Here is a 5777-nt window from a genome sequence, read left to right as displayed (position 1 = left end):
AAAAAAGGAGGGGCAATAAACACGAGAACCTCAACGCAAAACGCATGTGCAAACCTATAACTCCCTGCCGGCTCTCCAGGCTACGCCAGTAGAAAGTCGAACTTAAACAGAGCTATATTACGGCTCTCCAGGCCGCTGGCTTACCCGTCCGCACCAGTATAAGAGGTGCGGACTCATGTTAAACTCATGTTAAACAGCTCCCCAGGCTGCTGGCTCTCCGGGCCACACTCGCATAAGCTCATATTTTAACAAAATCATGAAGCGGCTCCCCAGGCCGCTGGCTCTCCGGGCCACACTGGAACAGAACTAAGCCACGGCGCCCCGGGCCGCAAGACATTTTGTATGCTTGCAGCAGTCGGTTTAAGTCCCCAAAGGGTACGCCAAATAGGCCGCCGCATAAATGAAACAAAAGAAATAAAAACACCGAAAAACAAAAACACCTAACAGAAAAGAAGGCAATTAACTAAGCAAATGAACGGCTATACAAAAGGGGCGCGAAAACAACGCGAAAAAGAAAGGAGGTGATAGCGGCCAACTCCCATAGGTGCACAATTAGCAAGCTAATGAAACAAATAAACTGCAAACGAGCGAAAAAGCCTTTGCCTAAGGAACTTTGCGTGCATAACAACTAAATAAACAGCCCCAAATAAAAAGGGATATGGAAACGGAAAACAAAAGCTAAGGAACATGATAATGAACCAAGAGTCAATGAGACGCAAACTAGCCAAAAAACAAAATACATGCGGAAAACGGCTAAACACTCCGCAAGACGACAAAAACTAAAGGATGCAAAAGCGGTACGAAATAATAAAGAAACTGGGGAAGGAGAAAGACCCAAACACACGGGACTGAAACCTACTGAGGCGAAACCTACCCCACACAAAGTAAAAATTGACAACGTGACTACGAAAATTACCTCGGGTTCAGCCGCAGGAGCGGGAACGTCTAAAGGCTCCACAACTGGTGCGGGAGCTGCTGGATTCGGGGCTGCCGGCGCAGCAGCAGACGGCGGAGGCAAAGCCGGTTCTTCGTGGTCAGCCATAGCAAAACGAAGCTGGTGGCGGTTGTTCAGCTCGAAGAAACTTAAACGCCACTTTCACCGAACTCCGTAGAGCTGGCCAGGAAGCGGCTAAAACCGAGCTATTTGAAGCGAGGGCCGCAAGGCATCATGCGCGGCAGCACGCAGGCCCGGCAGGACGGAATTTAACTGATTTAAATCTTCCCGTGCTACGGGCTAATTATGTATGCAGTGAGAATAGTACCCCTTTCGTCTGCCTTCTATTGATGAATGGAACAATTATTGATAAATTTTGGTTCATTTGACCTTTAACAGAAACGCGAAAGGTGGAGCTTTGTAGGTGTTGAGAGTTCGTCAGTCAAATAGAAGAAAGTTATTTGAACTACTGACGCAATATTAAATTAGAAAAGGCAGTTGGTTTGCAAAGGATCGCAAATAAACAGTCAAACAGAAAGAGTTTAGTGATAGTTTATAGGAAAAGCAGACTATTAGGTCGGATACCAATCCAACTTGTTTGCTGAACTCAAGTAAAAACTATAAAAAACGCACAAATTTTAATTAAATACGACTTACGACGAGTCTTAGGGCTGAGGGTTCAGAAAAAAAAATTTATTACCTATAAAAAAAAACCTTACTAGCTAGGGTTTTAAAACAAAGACACAGTGGGTAGTTACTTGACAAATCATTCGGTCATATGTGTCTAGCCTGCGATCATGCGCTCCCCCTTTATCTCTGTAATCTGTTTTCGGGAGGAGGGCATGATACATTTCTTTCACAGATCACATGCAAAAAAGTCAGAATCTAGACTTATTCCTTATTGGATAGGAAACAATACGGATGATAGCGCTGTTCCGATTGGCCAAAACGCCGCCATCCGTTAGTTGTTGTTTATTTCAGTCTGCATTTTGCTTGCGTAATGAGCAGTTAATACACACGCGAGTTCGTTATGAAATTTCTGCCAACTCAGTTTTCTTGAATTTGAAGAATGTCTAAATAGAAATTTCATATATTGAAGTATTTTCCATTTCATCGTTTACTAAAAATTGCTGTCAAAAATTCGCCGTTCATTTGAATGCAATTTGATACCGGTTACAAGTTACAGAAGCGACAAACGGGTTCACTTTTAAAATAATCAATTCATGAATGAAATCTTGAGCTGGTTTGACTGTAATTCCTCCTTCAGAAACCTGAGAATTAGTCTGAGCGATCTTCGCTTTCACAGCTCTTTTCAGTTTGTCAAATATGATGCTCCAGCCTAATTTTTTTTTCACTGCTTTCGCCACAGAACGAAGTCAACGAGCTTGTAAATTCTTTATTATTTGTAGCGGTTAAATAAAGGTAAGGCAGCTCCAGCCAGCAATGTTTCATCACAAAAAAAATAATAATAATAATTTTTTTTTAGGAAGCGCCATCTACACGTACTTAAAAATTTTTTCTTCCCTACAATTGAATTCGGCGAAAGAGACATTATTCCCACCGAAATTTGATTCCCGTCTAGTAACCGCTGATTGGCTAATAACATGACAGGTCAAGCGGACGTTAGATTATTTAAATTAGGGGGCGGTTGATGGCTTGTTAAATGAATGTATCAGGCGTTATTTTTTTTCCCTCTCGCGCCAAAGAAGCAAAGAAGCAAATAATAATAATATTAATAACGCCTGATCTCAGGTTATATGTGTCAGACTTGATCATTTGCAAACTATCAGAACGTTTAAAGCATTCATTGTAGTCTCATCTTAATGAAACCAGCCAACACCAGGTGGCAATTCAATGAGTAATCATGTTCCAAAAAAGCAATATATGTTTTAAGCTACAATCAACTCGGAAAGTATGTTTCAATTTTATTTTATTAAAAAAGTATTTAAGAACAATATACTAGGCTTTATTAACTTAATGGATGGTGGTATTAAATTCATCCGAGGCAGCTATCAAAACGTGAATCATATTATCCCTAGTTTTTTTAGTTTAATATAAAGAAAGTTCATCATTGCTCGCAATTTAATACGCATTTAATAAACAAGACGATATTTTCTCCCTCCATTAAAAACATAAAGTTGGGCTCATAGCATCCGAAATAATTAAAACTATATCTTACTAGAGCCCAGGCCTCCTGCTAGAGCCCGTGATTCAGAATTTAAATATGACGTCCTCATCACACAGTGATTTGAATATATTTTCATTTAAACCGAAACCGCGATAGGTCAGACTAAGTGTTGAAGTTCGTCGGTCAAAAAGGAAAAATGGTTTCGGTAAGTGTTCGTTATTTATTTTATCAGCCAATGGATGAAAGGATCGAAACATGACCTCTTCGTTTTCCCGCCAAAGAAAACCTTAATGTGGAGAAGGCATTGTTCGATTAGCCAATCGTGTTGAAGTATGATGTCAAACTGAAGTATCGATTGATTTCTAGAAAGTTCTCGGGCGTGAAGTTTTTTCACCCGAGCGTTCGCTTAACCAACCAAAAGCCAAGCGGGTTTGTATCCGTTCGATAAACCAATCAAATCGCCCTGTTTTCGCTCGTTTGCTGTTTCCGTTTTGTTGGCGCGTTTTCGTTTCAAGGTCAAACGAAAATCGCTCTATTAACAGCAGCTGGTTTCAATCAATCGCTAATACAAAGTCATACACAAAGAAAGAGTTTAACGATGGTTTATAGGAAAAACCGACAATCACGTCGAAGACCAATCCAATGTATTTACTGGACCCAAGCAAAAAATATGGGGCAGACCTTTTGATAAACAACGATCTCTGACAAGTCACAGGGAGGAGTTGAGATAAGAAACTTATTACCCATTAAAAAAAACTTACTTGCTAGGGTGTTAAACAAAGACACAGTAGGTAGTTACTTATTAAACAACTCATGCTGTCTTGGACTGTCTTGTCTGTCAAAGTTTAAATAATCAGTAGCAAATGATCAGAATGTTTAAAATATCCATTATAGCCTCAACTTTATGACACCAGCCAACACGACGTGGCAATTCGATGAGTAATCATGTTGCAAAAAGCAATATATGCCTTGAATGACAATCTATTTTATCAATTTCATTTTATTGAAAATGTATCGAAAACAACATCATTGCGCACAATTTAATGCGTACCAAATAAACAAAAAAAAACTCGCTTATTTCCTTGTAAAATGTCTTCTTATACACGTATACGTAAGGAAGTGGCAAAATGGTGTTTTTGGATAAAACTGATGTAACAATAATTAACCCCAGCCCCCTCCCTGACAAATGATAAATGTAGGTAGTAAAAACATTAGACTATATTGTCTTTATTGGCTGGCACATTTATTGGTGGACCCAGAAGTTACATTGTAGGCCCAAAAAAAAACTTCAGCTGTATGAAGTGTGTATGTCTTGAGTTTTTCTTTGCGATTCAAAGTTGCTAAATGACAAGAGCATACTTTTCTTTCCTCCCTCCCTTGAAACAGAAATTGTGGGGGAACTTTCATGATTATGAAAGAGCGCTCGTAACCACCGAACAGGAAAATTAATGTGTCGGGGAAAACACATTTTAGTTTAAGAATAGTGGAAATATACGATTTTGTAATTTTTGTTTTCATTTTCACGTTGTTACTGTTGTTCTGTTATATATCATTGGTTACAATAATTATTTTTTTGGACTCGCTCGTTCTAAATGCCTATGGAAACATAAACGCACGCACCGAGAGTTGCTTGCAAGACGTTGAACTGGGACATGAGGACACTGTTTACTTAGGTTCAACCCTGGGCCTTATACTTAATTTTTTCGTCAAACATTATGGTTCTAAGTTTTTAATCTCAGAGCAAGAAGCTCTTTGCTTGATATTGGAGCCATATTATGTCTGCTTTCTGGTTCCGTAATATGGTATTTTAGTATTATGATGTCATTTAGCTATCGATCATTTGTTTCAATCGGTTGCGCTCTCGGGAGAGCTCTTTCTCCCCCAGTCTGAAACTTTCAAATGTTGTGATCTTATTACTAATTTCTGGACTCGACAAATTAAAAAAACCCTGATTAAATGGTATATTTTTACCATCTTCAAAACACTTTAACTTTTTCACGTGAACTTTATTGATATGAATCAGTTACAAGTATTGTAATATATATTCTCAACATTATAAACGACTACTTTTCTTCTCTCTCAACAAATAGGCTGTGTTGTTCTTCTTATCATTGTTATTCTTATTAGTATTCTTCTTATTATTATTTTTATTATCATAATTATTATTATTATGTGTTGTTGTTGTTGTTGTTGTTATATCGGTAAATCTTTTCGCCGCTCTTGGTACATTCAGTATGGAAGATTTATTGACATACTTTTGATCTCTCCAGCTGTCTCTCTCCTCTTTAGTTAGTTTTCTTCATTGCATGCACGTGGTTAACAAAATCTAGAAAACTTTTTAAGACATTTTACTGTACACAGCACTTTTTACCCATGAAAATTTGGAAACTCGGCCCTCTATTTATCACGTCACTCTTCATTCGTCCTAAACCACCTAGCTTTTTCTTTTTGCCCTCTTTCTGACTTTGATAAATAATGCTTTCAGATCGAGTTTCCGTTATTTGTTAATTATTCCAAAGCAAACTGAAATCTCATGAACTTATACTCACTCGATCAAGAAGTATTTATCCCTTGGCCTTCAAACAGAGAGTACAAGAAGTTCCAGTTCCCGTTTATATTTAGTGTCATTTTTCCAATCGTATTTCTGGAAAGCTAATATTTTCACCACTCAGAGAGAAAAAGGCCTATTAAGTTATTTTCAGTTAGATCCTTTCT

Source organism: Porites lutea, chromosome 9 (genome assembly GCF_958299795.1).
Source record: "Porites lutea chromosome 9, jaPorLute2.1, whole genome shotgun sequence".
Classification (NCBI taxonomy): Eukaryota; Metazoa; Cnidaria; class Anthozoa; order Scleractinia; family Poritidae; genus Porites; species Porites lutea.
The sequence above is the reverse complement of the archived record's forward strand: the minus strand, read 5'-3'. Positions refer to the sequence as shown.